This window comes from Magallana gigas, chromosome 9 (assembly GCF_963853765.1).
Source record: "Magallana gigas chromosome 9, xbMagGiga1.1, whole genome shotgun sequence".
Taxonomy (NCBI): domain Eukaryota; kingdom Metazoa; phylum Mollusca; class Bivalvia; order Ostreida; family Ostreidae; genus Magallana; species Magallana gigas.
The window spans coordinates 32166842-32180973 of NC_088861.1; the positions used below are offsets into that span (position 1 = coordinate 32166842).

Consider the following 14132-nt stretch of genomic DNA (forward strand, 5'->3'; position numbering starts at 1 on the left):
ATTACTGGCTCCTCTTCTCCAGCTTTGCTGCCCTTAATCTACCAATCTTGGTAAGGTTTTCTTAGTAAGCTAACCCAGATTCAAACTTCTGTTTAGAGATGTCTCTAAACTTACTTGCCAATATATCATTATTCAACACAACATTAGACGAAAGTCAAACCAAGAATTTTTAAACTTATCACCCTGGTCTTCTTACTGTCAGTTTTTTATTAGTTTCTACCAAACTTACATCAGAACACCCACGGTGACCTTTCATATGCCGGTTAATATGAACCCCTTGTGTATACATTTAATTTAGAAATATGTAAATAGGCATTGACTTTAATTTAGAAATTCAATTCTAAAACTCCTTCATGTTCATGTAATATCCCTCTGCTATTAATTTTGCCATATATGTTTTTAAAAAACTCAGATTGATTTCCATCAATATCAATCGATTCATATGAAACAAATTTAAAGTGATGAAGCGCAGCTAGATTTTTCAAAAATTGATAATGTGTCTAAACATGATATGAAGAAAACTAGACATAGTGATAAGAAAAACCAAAATTTTACCAACGCAGCATAAAATTAAAAATCTAAAATGTATATGAAAATATCATAAAGTTATATACATTTTCAATTCATATTACAAAACATATTGAAGCACTGCAATTTAGTTCAGAATAGTATTTTGCATATAGGTTTGCAACAAAAATTGCTTAAATCAGCAAGAGTAATCTTCCTTTATCATAGACTATTGAAGGTTTACATACAGTGCATGATAAACTGCCACAGTTTCTAAATTTTCAGAAAAAGGTTTTCAGTTTTTAAATTTGGATAAAATAATAGTAAATAAATCAATGTATGTAAGAAATCCTAAAGATGTAAACCAGAGCGTTTTCTCATAACACAAAAAGAGGATCAAGTGAATAATCTTTCAGTAACTAGTGATATCGATATAGGGATATATTGCCTTGAATCAAATGAGATATTGGTGGGTTTTTTCAATTTTTAGCTTACATGAGCGAAAGGCTCTAGTGAGCTTTTCTGATCACAATTTCTCCGTTGTCTGTCGTCGTTGCCGTCGTCGTCTTTGTAAATTTTTCACATTTTCATCTTCTTCGCAAGAACCACTGCGCAGATTTCAACCAAATTTGGCAAACAGCACTACTAGGTGAAGGGGATTCAAGTTTGTTCAAATGAAGGGCCACGCCCTCTTTAAAGGGGAGATAATTGAGAATTATTGAAAATGTGTTGGTATTTTTCAAAAATCTTCTCAAAAACTATTCGGCCTAAAAAGCTTAAACTTGTGTGGAGGCATCTTCAGGTAGTGTAAATTCAAGTTTGTTCAAATCATGGTCCCCAGGGCAAGGGAGAGCCACAAGAGGGGGATCAAGTTTGACATGGGAATATGAAGAGAAAATCTTTCAAAATCAAAACTATCAAGCCAGAAAAGCTCAAATTAAAATGGGAGCATTATCAGAAAGTGTAGATTCACATTTGTTCATATCATGGCCCCCGGGGGTAGGGTGGGGTCACAATTGGGGGATCAAGTTTTACATATGAATATATAGATAAAATCTTTAAAAATATTTTCTCAAAAACTATTAAGCCATGAAAGCTCTTATTAGAATGGAAGCATCCTCAGGTAGTGTAGATTCAAGTTTTTTCAAATCATAATCCCCGGGGAATGAGTGGGGACACAATGGGGGGGGATCATGTTTTACATAGGAATATATAGAGATAATCTTTAAAAATCTTCTCAAAAACTATTAGGCCAGGAAAGCTCAACTTTGCGTATAAACATCCTCAGATAATGTAGATTCAAATTTGTTCAAATCATGGTCCCTGGGGGTAGGGCGGGGCCACAATGGGGGATACATTTTTATATAGAGAGAAAATCTTTAAAAATCGTCTTCTCAAAACTATTAGAACAGGGAAGCCCAAATTCGAGTGGAAGCATCACTAGATCGTATAGATTGATGTTTGTTTAAATAATAGTCCAGGGATAGGGTGAGGCTACAATGGGGGATGAATTTTTACATATATATATATAGAGAGAGAGAGAAAATCTTTAAAAATCTTCTTTTTAAAGATTATTATGCCAGAAAAGCTTAAACTTGTGTAGAGGCATCCTCAGGTAGTGTAAATTCAAGTTTGCAAAATCACAGTCCCTAGTGGTAGGGCCGGGCCGTGATTGCGGTTTGAATTTTTACATAGGAATTTATAGAGAAAATCTTTAAAAATATTCTGGGAAAGTTTTCGGTCCAAAACTCAGTACTTACTGTGAAAGTACAGGTTATGCAGTTTGATGAAACCATGATTCCTTAGAGAAAAGTGGGGCCACGAAATGGGGGGGGGGGGGGGGTACAAAGGAATAGGGAAAAACCGTCTTACAGGTACAACAACAAAAGGGGCTTGGTATTTACCAAAAAAAGAAGAGATGGATAAAAATTGGCAGATTTGCAATTTTTTTAGCGAGATCTACTGTACTTAGTTGTCAAGATATGTTGATACTGTAATGCTGATTTGATCAGAATTAAGGCAATTGTTGCTCAGGTGAGGTTGTTTTCAATTTTGTTTTCCCATATCTGCTCCCTCAGAAAAGGAAAGCTTTATTCAATTTGAAATGTTATAAGTTTCAAAGGATTATCACTAAGTTTAGAATTTGTAACTGTTTTGGACTCCCAATTATAATTCATTCAGTTCTGTGAACGAGCTATAGATATAGAAATAAAAATATTCCATTCTTATATTCTCTGGCCTAAAACATCAGTTAGTACTGTACGTGTACTAAACAAGTACATAAGATTAAGTTATATTTAAAAAATGAAAAATTCATCGGTGGGGGGGGGGAGAGTCATGTAGATATTTCTTCATAAATACTTGATCTTTATGTTACATTTCTTGTAATATTTTGTAAAAGTTTTTTTTTCTTTTTACTTTTTTGCCCCCTGCTTCAAAAGAGGACCGGGGTTCAGTTCGTTCCGTTCAAATTTCCTTTCTCTATATTTGAATTTAAATAAGTGTATCCCTTCAAACATAAATTGGGACCCAGCACCACCTCACTTGTTGTTACATGCCTTAAAACTTAGAGCTAACTGAGACAAAGTGATAATATTTACTACAGAAGTTATCTCTCTTATCAGAGGAACATTCCACCTTAATTTTGACCAAATGGCTCTACATTCAAACTTTGTTGAATTTGAAATCTCCTTTTCCTTACACTTTTAATGGGGTTTCAGTCTTGTGTAACTTTTTTAACCACGAATGCCCAGCCTTATCATCCTTTCAAATATGCTATTGTAAAAAATGATAACGTTGCATCAATGTCAAAAAGAATTGCAATGACCGTTGTCTATAGGCTCTTTGATGAACAAGATTGTATACCGGCCCGCCATGTTTTGTAGAGGCCGTATTAGACGTTGTACCATGAACTTTGCTTTTTACCTCCACTCAAAAGATTCATTGCTTTAGAATTCATTGTTTCTTTTGAGTCTGTTCTTGCTTTGATGCATAACGAAATCTGTGATTTTATTCCCACGCCTTCTGGAAAGATGACTTTTGTAAGGTAAACCACTGACATGCACTGCGTTATCATCATTTGATTTGTCGGATCCCTTACTTGCCGATAATTTTGATATCTTATCCTCCAGATCTCTAATGGACTGGTATACTTCCTGGTGAAGATTAAAATTTGTATTTATATCGAAGCTACATTCCAGTTTAGTTTGGTTAAGAGGCGCAGGCCTAGTCTCTAATGATTAGCATAAATCACTATACAAGTATGTGTGAACAGAATAGCTAAAATTTGTGTAGAAGTATAACTAGTTTATTTGGTTGCAAGTCTGTTGAAACTATTACCTACGAGGGTCGTGCTAAGCCACGTTGAGGTTGGATCTTTTTATTTCAATAAATTATGAACAATCTTTGAACCCTTCTTCTGAAACTTCATAAACATTTTGCTAGATAAATACTGAAACTTGTAAGAAATATGGAGACAAGGTTATTTTTAAAAAAATATCCTGAAGTATAGTAGAGCAACGTAAAGTGCAATTAAATTTTATGGATAGAAAGAATCTAAAGAACATCTTCTCAAAACCATCTGGCCAGAAAAAAAACTTGAAATTGTGTATAATAACCCTTAGGTAATGTAAATTTCAGGCGTTTTTTTTTTAACTATGATCTGCATTACATTAATCAATTAGGGGGGGGGAGGGGTAATTTTCTTATACAAAGAGGGGAATCTTAAAAATTATTATTTCAAATACTGTTTGGAATAAGAGCTAAATCTTGTTTATAGGCATCTTCATGTAGATTCTTATTCAATAATTCCAATGTTCAACAGGCCCACATTATGAAGTTGAACTTTTATATGAAATTCAATGTTCGTAAATTTTTAATTTTTTTTAAAAAATCACTTTGACATAAAAGCTGAAACTTCTGTAAAACTTTTTTTTTCAAATCCCGATACACGGGGTTAAGGAAGAGCAGCAGTAATATTTACCTAAGGATTGATAGGGGAAAATCTTCAAAAATCTGAAAAATTGAAAATTGTGTAGAATTTTAAAGTAAGTTTTAATAATGATTAAACAATAATTACTTCCGCTGAGAAGAATTGATGTTTTAGCGGGGTTCTTTTAGGGGGTGGGGGGAACACATAATTAAATTAAGGATTTTTTCGGATTCAATGAAGCTGAAACGTGTTGAAGCATCTTTCAGTAGTGTAATTGCAATGTTGCTAAAACCGGGATTAATGGGGGTAGGAATACAGTATTAATATTGATTTATCCACGAATGCGTTCTCTCTCTAGTGTTTATGTTTCTTGTTGTTTTGTACCTTATTTTTCTCTCCATTTTTATAAATTTCACAGGATGAATCTCTGCCATTCAGTCAAATGAAAGGTGACTGAAATGTGACTGAATGGCATATTTGTGCCATTCAGTCACCTTTCCAGACCATTCAGTTATCATTCAGTTGACTGAATGGCTGAGCTTCATCCTGTGTTTACTTTTACCCATTCACACTATTACCTATATACGCTATATAAACAAATCCATTATTATGCGACATTTTTTTACTGTACAAACGCAAGCCTATATCAAACAGGTATGCAAGTATTTATCAGTATACGTCACCCTTATTACATGTTCATATTAATCAGAAAAGAAAGTATTTGAAATTAAACTGAAAAGTGAAATTAATTTTTGGAGTCTATTTAAAATTAATTGGAATTGAAAGAAAACTATTTTATGAATTACTTCCAATTACTTTGAAAAATACAAAATTATTTTTTTTAATCATTTTACCCAATGTAGACATAAATTAAGGAAAATCTTAAAGAATTCTTTAAATAAATTCAAACAAATCCTTCTCTTAAAAAAAATAGCGTCAGAAATGCTGTAACTTTGGAACACTGGAAGCGTGTTTATGTAGGGAAGTTAAAAGTGTTTATATTCAAGATCCCAGGGAATATGGTGAGGCCACATTTGAAAGAAGCATTTGAAGTTCTTTTTTTTTAAATTCAAGTTTATCAAAATCAAGATTCTCTGTAATAAGGTAGAGTCGCAATAGATAGTCAAATTTTGCACAGGAATAAATTTGACTAGAAAGAAACAAACTTGTAAAAATAAAACGGATTTAGGTTTTACATAACATTTATTGGAGAAAAACAATCTTCACACAGTACATTGAGAGAGAGAGAGAGAGAGAGAGAGAGAGAGAGAGAGAGAGAGAGAGAGAGAGAGAGAGAGAGAGAGAGAGAGAGAGAGAGAGAGACCGGTACCTGTTAGTAGGTGTGTAATTTCCCACTTTTAAAATTAATGGTCTCGCCAAAGCATATGCGGTACTCAAAACGTGTCTTCAAACTTTAAGTCACTGTAAATTACGAGTTAAAAGTCGGCCATTTTTGGCATAGCACCACGGGTGAAAACATTATAGAGCATTATGGGACGTAGACAAAAAAATTTTCCCGCGCAAAAAAATGTTGTTTGATGAACTGTAGGTTTAGCTCGTTCTTTTTCCCGCGCACACTGGTTCTTAGAGCTCGTAAGTGCCACAACGGTAGCACCGTAAAACATATTAATTTAAACGAGAGATAAAGGTAACATTGACATATTTCTGATAAAAATATGACATCAAGCTGCTTATTGTGACGTCATATTGATTAGAGAAATTTTTACTCAATTGATCGCTGATCGCATATCATACCCGTGAAGAAAGCCAAATTTTCAAAATGTTCTCCACTACCACACATGTAAGGAAAAACTGAATGTATGGTTATGATGTACACGAAGCCCTCTACCAAAATTGTGAAATGCATGTCCCATGTCTCAGGATCAGGCCCTAGGGTGGGGCCAATATGGCCATATAGTAAAATGTATTAGCTCTAAGAAAATCTTCTCCAGTCCTACATGTACAGTCATTTCATGCATATCTTTTACAATGTTATGCTATGATATGGTATGCGATTCTAATGATTTGCAATGAGTTTTGTATGCTATGCTATGAGATTTCAATGCTATGCTATGAGACATTGAAATGGAGGGCATAATTATATGGTATGCTATGCTATTGTATGCTATGAGATTTGAATAAAAACGCCTCAATACACAAACGAGTTCCTCACATTTCGAGGTAAAATAATAAGAAGCCAAAGTTTACCACGAATCTATTATGTAAACATTTATTTTTTCAAATAAAAACACATAAAACCGAGTTAGAATAATATTGTATGCTATGCTATGGTTTGATATGACGAATGCAATTCTGTGAGATTGTATGCTTTGGTACGAGATTCCAATGCTATGCTATGAGATTTCAGTGCTATGCTGAGAGAAGTCCATGCTATGGTATGCTATGGTGTATGTTGTAAAAGATATGCTTGATCCGACTGTGTTTATATTTATTCAAAACTAAATGCATGGTAATAATGTCCACGAAATCTAAAATGTGAAATTTAAGGCCCTAGAGTTGGGCCAATAGTGAAAATGTATTAAATCTCAGAAAATCTTCTAGTTTACCCCCACCCACGTGGGAAAAAGTTATGGTTATTATGTCCACGAACTCATCTACCTAAATTGTAAAATTCATGGCCCCTGGGTTAGTAATTAATGCTATATGGCCGGCCAATATGGCCAGGTAGTGTAAGCATAAATGTTTAAAAATCTTCTTCTCTGTTTCCACACATCTGTAAGAATGATTGTGTAGACCAGGAAGCCCTCTACCAAGATTGTAAATCTCAAATCTTGGGATATACGTTTGACTCTAGGGCGAGGCTGAAATGGTCACAAAGTGTTTATGCAAGTTAAAAATCAACATCTCTACTCCCAAATATTTGTAACGAAAACTGAATTGAATTCATAATTATGGATAAAGACCTCTACCAAAGTTGTAAGTTCCATGTCCCCTAGGGTATGGGTTATGACTTTTCCGGGAAGGCGAGGGGGGTAAATGGCCATCTCTTCTAATATTATTCTGATCTGGAATTGTGAAAAAGAAAGAGTTTAAAGTGTGTGTGTGTGGGGGGGGGGGGGTGAGGGGGGGTGAGGGGGGGGGGGTTGGGGGGTTGGTTAACGGTTTATTAAGTTATCTTTCCTTGCTTGTTCATAATAGAGTTATTTCCCTTGTTGCTCATAATTAGTAATTCATCATTTAAATTAATGTAAAAAAAGAAGTTGTATGATTGAAAGAGTTTTACAATTTTTTTCATTTTTTAAAACAAAACAATTTTAAACTTTCTAATTAAACAAATAGACTTGTTAATAGTAAAGTAATCATTGGCTAGCAAAAAAAACACTGATTAGCAGTACATGTAACATGATTTTGGTATAAATACCAGATGGTGAGTATCGAATATGGGATCGAATATGGGATAGCTGGAACATTCATGAGTTTTCTTTTATTTAAATGCCCACAGGGAAAGTTTATCTCTGCCCTTGGGGATGTAGGATTGGGGGTTGTTTTCAATAAAACACGTATACTAGCCACCTTCTGTTAGTTTATCTATGAAAATATATACACATTAAACCTATCTTGATAGTTAACAAGTATGGGAAAATTATTTTCTCTAAGAGTCGTTTACCTTTTCAATATTAGGTCATGCACTCTAATGTGATCTTAAGTTTTTCGCTAAAATTATAGTAACAACCCCCGGGATATTGAAATGCTGGTATATGTGAATGGTTTTATTTCATAGTTTAATTGCCGTGTTTGCAAAGGGGGAGCTTCTGTCTGGCCCCTGGGGATGTGGAATGATAGGTTGCATTAAAAAAAAAAGATGTGTACTTGCCATCTTGTTTTCGTTTATCTATGAAAATATACACACTTGTCTTGAAAAGTAACAAATATGAGGAAATTAGTCCCTAAATGTATCAGAGTCTTTCACATTTTCAATATCAGGTTATGCATTCTATTTTATCTGAAAGTTTTTTGCAAAAATCATAGGTTTCAAAAACCTTTTAGAAAGATATCAGGCAGAGAGGTAATCATCATTACAATATTTTTTTTTTAAATTTGAGTTACTCCAGAATAAACTTAATGAAATGCATATATGCGTTTCCTCGACAGGTCTGTGTCTGGGCTATGATATTCTGGTGACCGTTAAGGCCTGTTGGCCTCTTGTCCTAAATGTTTTAAAGGTTTTTTTTACAATTTTTTTATTTTTTTTCTCCAAAAACAAATACATATAATGTGGTAAAACATCTACTGATATAGAAGACTTTTCACATATTGTTGATTCTTCACAATGTATAGACTAGGGCTGCAGGACAATCTGTACCCACAAGATCGAAGTGTGTTTTATATATATATATATATATATATATATATATATATATATATATATATATATATATATATATATATAATCTGCAATGCAAATTATAGGACTATAAATCATCTTGTTAATGGTTAATGTACAAAAGGGGTTCAATCTATTACAGAAGAATATCTTAAGAATTGTTTTTATAAGTATATACTCTACTACATTTCCTGGAATTTTGTATATAACGTTTTAAAGCTGATTTTGTTATGGCTTGTGTTGCTTAGATGAGCGATATGGCCCAAGGACCACTTGTATTAAATTGTTTTTTTTGGTGTTTTTTTTGCACTTACTATTTGCAACCAAATCTAGAACTTTTGCAGAAACATCCTCTAGTACATGTAGTTTTGATTCTAGTTTGTTATATCAATATTCCTAAGGGATATGGTAAGGCAAAATATGCAATAGAGTTTTAATTTAAGAATACATAATTTTTGTCTTAAAAATCAAAAGAAAAGAAAACTTAAACGTGTCTAGAAGTATATTTAGGTAGTTTGACTCTGACTACTTTTTTCCAATCATCACTGATAGAGTTGAAATTTGACTTAGTTATAAATAGTTGAAAACCTTTAAAAAATATTTGCGAACAGGTTAGGGAAGCATGTTAACAAACAGCGTCTTATTTGAATGTAGCATCGTCGTGCAAAATCGTATCAAAGTTAAATTACAAAATTCACCTAAGCTGAAAGCTCAAGTGAGAATTTCTGATCACGTTTTGTCTGTTTGTCCGTCTGTAAACGTTTCACATTTTCAACATCTTCTTTAAAACCACTGGGCCAATTTCAAACAAACTTGGCACAACACTCCCTTAGGCAAATAAATTAGATTTACAAAAGAAACTTTTAAAACATTCTTTTCAAAAACTTATTGGCCTGGAAAACTAACACTTGTTTGTAGCATCCTCATCAGGTAGTGTAGATTCAATGTTGTGAAAATCATAACCCTAAGAGGGGGGGGGGGGGTCGGGCCACAATTGGGGTCGAATTTCTACAAATGAATATAAAGAAAGATGTCTTTAAAAATCGTTTTAATAACCAATCAGCCAGTAAAGCTGAAGCGTATTTGCAAGCATTCTCAAGCAATGTAGATTCAAAGTTGTAAAAATCGTATGTGGGGTAGATTCAAGTTTGTTTAAACCATGATTCCCGGGGTCAGTGTAGGGCCACAATGGGGGTCAAATTTTACAAAGGAATATAAAGAGTATATGTTTTCAAAAAGTTCTCGTAAACCAATAATCCAGAAAAGCTGATACTTATGAGCAAGCATCCTCAGGTAGTGTAGATTCGATTGTAAGTTGTGAAACTCATAACCCAAGAGGGTAGGGTGGGGCCACAATGAGAGGGGGGGGCGACTATTTACTTAGGAATATATAAAAAAAAAATCTTCCTCTCAGAAAGCAAAAAGCTGAATGTTTTCTGGAAGCATCCTCGGGTAATGTGGATTCAAAATTGTGAAAAGCATTTCCCCTTGGGGTAGGGTGGAACCACAATTGGGGGGGGGGTCGAAACATAGGAAAATAAAGTGAAATGTCTTTAAAAATCTTCCAAGAAACCAATTAGCCAGAAAGGCTGAAACTTGTGCGGAAGTATCCTTAGGTAGAGTATATTCAAGTGTGTTCAAATCAGGATCGCTGGGGGGGGGGGGTAGGATGGGGTCACAACATAGGGAGGATGCTACATTTTTACATAGGAGTATATAATGAAAAATCTTTTAAAATCATTTTCTAAAAACCATTTGCCTAGAAAAACATTTTTTTTGAAAATCAACTTCAGGTGGTGTAGATTCAAATTCGTTAAAATCAAAATCTATGGAGTAGTTTAGGGGCACATTGGAATCCAATTTTACACAGGAAAACATTTTAACTGTTCACAAAAACCGAAATGTTATCCAACATGGTTATTCTTATATTTAAGCATTTTGACATATTGCTGATTCTTTAGACTTGTTTAGAATCTGACCCATGGACAATTCTTGGGCCTAACAAGGGGTTCAGAGTTTAATGTAGGTTTATATCCCATATATAAACAATTTTTAGGATCCTTTTTTGAACTACAATGCTTAGCATGTGATATTAATTGTGATATTATCCTGTTAGAAAATGGATTTGATAATTAACATAAACTATCCAAGGGGGATGGATTTATAATTACGGGGTCTACATGTATTATACCACAGAGTCCAAATAGTTTGTATTATGACTACATTAAGCTGATTTGATCATGTCTACTGTTGTTCATGTGAACGATGTGGCCCATGGGGCTCTTGTGTGAAATTACTGTTTGAATCCTATATTATCCTCGATTAAATAGTTATTTGCCCAGACCTGAAAAGCAACACATAGTACATATAATTCTAGCTGCACTTTCAAGTTAGGCAATAATCCAATCATTAATATTTATTATATTTGAAGTACAAACCATTTAGGAATTATTTCATAAATTTAACATTTGTTCCAGTTTTTGTGTTTTTGTGATTATTAACCATCGAAAATAAAATATTTTATAAGAATTCCTAGATATCTTGTATTGTGAATCTCTTTGCGATGATTTTTAATGACATTTATGCGAAATAACGTTTTCAGTCATGACGTCATGAATATGTAAAACTATGTAATACAATTTACTTTTTAAAAAGTGAGGAGCTCAATTGTTTTCCAAAAATGAATAAGGAAACATGTTTTAAAATATTCTTATTTACCAATTTAGCCAAAAGTTAAAAACTTTTTAGATGCAACCCAAGGTAGCGTAGTTTTAAGTTTGTTCAATCATAATCACTTGTGGTAGTACAGTAGTAGCAACGTTATTGTTGACAAACGACACGCACGATTCTGATACACGAACGATCACGCACGATACACGAACGATCACGCACGATACACGAACTATCACTAACGTACTGAATTTTCACGATACACGAACGATTAAAAACACGCAAGCAAACGATTCTACACTGATTTTAAACACTCAAAATCAAAATTAATTTTTAATATTAGAATTTAGGAAAAGTATTGCTTTAATTTGTACTAGTTATATGTTTGTGTTTTATTGAATAGCGGCATGTACAGTAGCTGTGCGTTGTTGGTTTTTTTTTTTACGAGTAAACAATATTACTAGTGTACAGGATTCAAACACAATTTTGTTTGTCTCCATAATGAATATTAACTTAAAACTGTATCATAGTTAATGAAAATAAAGTATAAAAAAAGATAATACATAAACTGCAGAAAATTAATTACATAAGTCATGTGGATGTTTTTGTAATCCGATTCTCTAAGTACGATTTATTTATTCGAGATACAGGTAAATTTGTTACCTTGTTCCAAAGAACTTCGATTTTTCACATTCCATATCTTCATAACTTACGGTATGTAATTGATTTATTTCTATTTTATCCAAATTTTAAAGCGTTGAAATAAATTGAATTTCTTTCGAATGTCTCTACAATGTCCCAGAGAGGAATACGTATCGTATTCGCATTTATAAGAAAACTTGGGGGGATAATTGTTTAGTTTTAAACGAGGAATTAGTTAGTTTGACCACTTTTATTCAATGCGTCTCTCTTGCTAATGTGATTAAAATTAGGTTTCATGATACAATGGATGCTTGATATAGGCTGATTACAAAAGTTGTTGAAATAGTTATTAAATATGTTTAACTACGAAAGAGAGAATAGTTTAAACAGATCAGCACTGAAATGATAAATGAATGTTAACAATTGTCAATGTTCTTCTATTAAAAAAGTTTTAAATTCACATTGTTGCATTGTTTAAATAAAAATAACAACGGGTCGTTGTTTTAAAATATAAACTGGCATTCCGTAAACAAAATACAAAACTAAAAATCGCACGATCACGCACGGTAAAAAACGCAAACTAATTTTCATGAGACACGCACGATCTAGCACGTTACACGAACGATCACCCGAGTTACACGAACTATTGAACTATTTAACACGATTGGCTTGTGCATTACCACTGTATAAAACAACAATGGGTTTTTTTTTTATATCACCTAAGAATAAAATGAATTATAATTTTATTTTGAATTAATTGAAAAGAAATTTAAATATCAAAGTGAACGTCCCAATGTCCATATGGTTTTTTTATTAATAAATCTGAGATTTCACATAAGGTTTTTTTTTCTCGATAATCTGGGTCATTTAAAAATCATTCTAATTTCGAACATAATATACATTTGATTAGTGATGGTACTTTTACAATTGTCCTAAAAACTAATTTGACTTTCAAATGTTTCTTGTATCACAAACATTTAATCTAACATCTTATAAATCAGGATTAAATCATTGCCTTTTCTAAACATTCCCAGATACAGTCCTAGTTTATCTTAAAGCACAATTATCTAAAACATAGATGAAAATGATGTCTATCTTTGTCATAATGCTTTTCTTATTTTCTATTTTATAGAATTAATTCCTTTTTACAAATATATATTCTACATTCTTGACAAGAGAGAATGGTTATGTCATTACCACATATTTAAAATTCTACTTTAAAGTTCAACGATGCCTGTTTAATAAGAATTGTGATTGTCGATTGTTTTCAAATGTTTATGTATGGGACCATATAGTTTGTCTTTTGATCTAGTTTGTTTAAAAAGTTTTATTTGACTTGATTTGTTTGGGCTGCTTTATACTTTCTGGATTTCAAATTTGGAGTAAATACATTCTAAAGGATATGCTGTTAAAAGTTAACTTTTTGACATGAACAAGTTATCATGATCATGTACAGAATTAGATATTTACATAAGATCAGTACTTAAATATTAATGCCTATGATTTTAATTGTATATGCTTATAGGTAGTGGAGAGCAGTCGAGTTTTTTGCTTGATACCAACTGAAACAATTCAGTCTGTCACACGCTGTCCTAATAACGATATAGAGTGGAAGGAACGAGTAGCAATGAAAAATTGTACAGCGTATGCCAACAAGTGCAACGGGACATACGTGTACCATTGTCTAATTGATACATATATGAACAAACTAGTTGAAGTGTGTGCGGAACCAAAAATTATCCATTTCGGTAAGTAAATTGCTTTGAAAAATACATTTTCTTTTAACTTTAATGGTTTTAAATGGTTTTAACGGCAGTTATAATCATGTTAAAAAACAATGTTAATAATGTCTAATTATCACTTTTGAGCTCATCTTCCACCCATTGACTGTTCTATACTCATGACATTTTCGAATTCCTGTCCAAACAGTTTTGCGAATTGAAACCATAGACTTCAAAATTTGGTTCTAAGCACTACATGATTAATTGCTTTTAAGCCAGATTAAGGTTACTGTATGCAGGGAAATATTCGCTCATT

The 14132-nt window shown here is 32.9% G+C and overlaps 1 long non-coding RNA gene across 2 annotated transcripts in view; it reads left to right on the forward strand.

Annotated features, from left to right (window-relative positions):
* LOC105338061 (uncharacterized) overlaps window positions 1-14132 on the forward strand; it is a 29870-nt gene that overhangs the window by 10114 nt on the left and 5624 nt on the right. For both annotated transcript variants that reach the window (XR_004599390.2, XR_004599389.2), the window contains one exon: window positions 13621-13843. This is a non-coding gene — a long non-coding RNA (uncharacterized lncRNA). The remainder of the gene's footprint in view (window positions 1-13620; window positions 13844-14132) is intronic.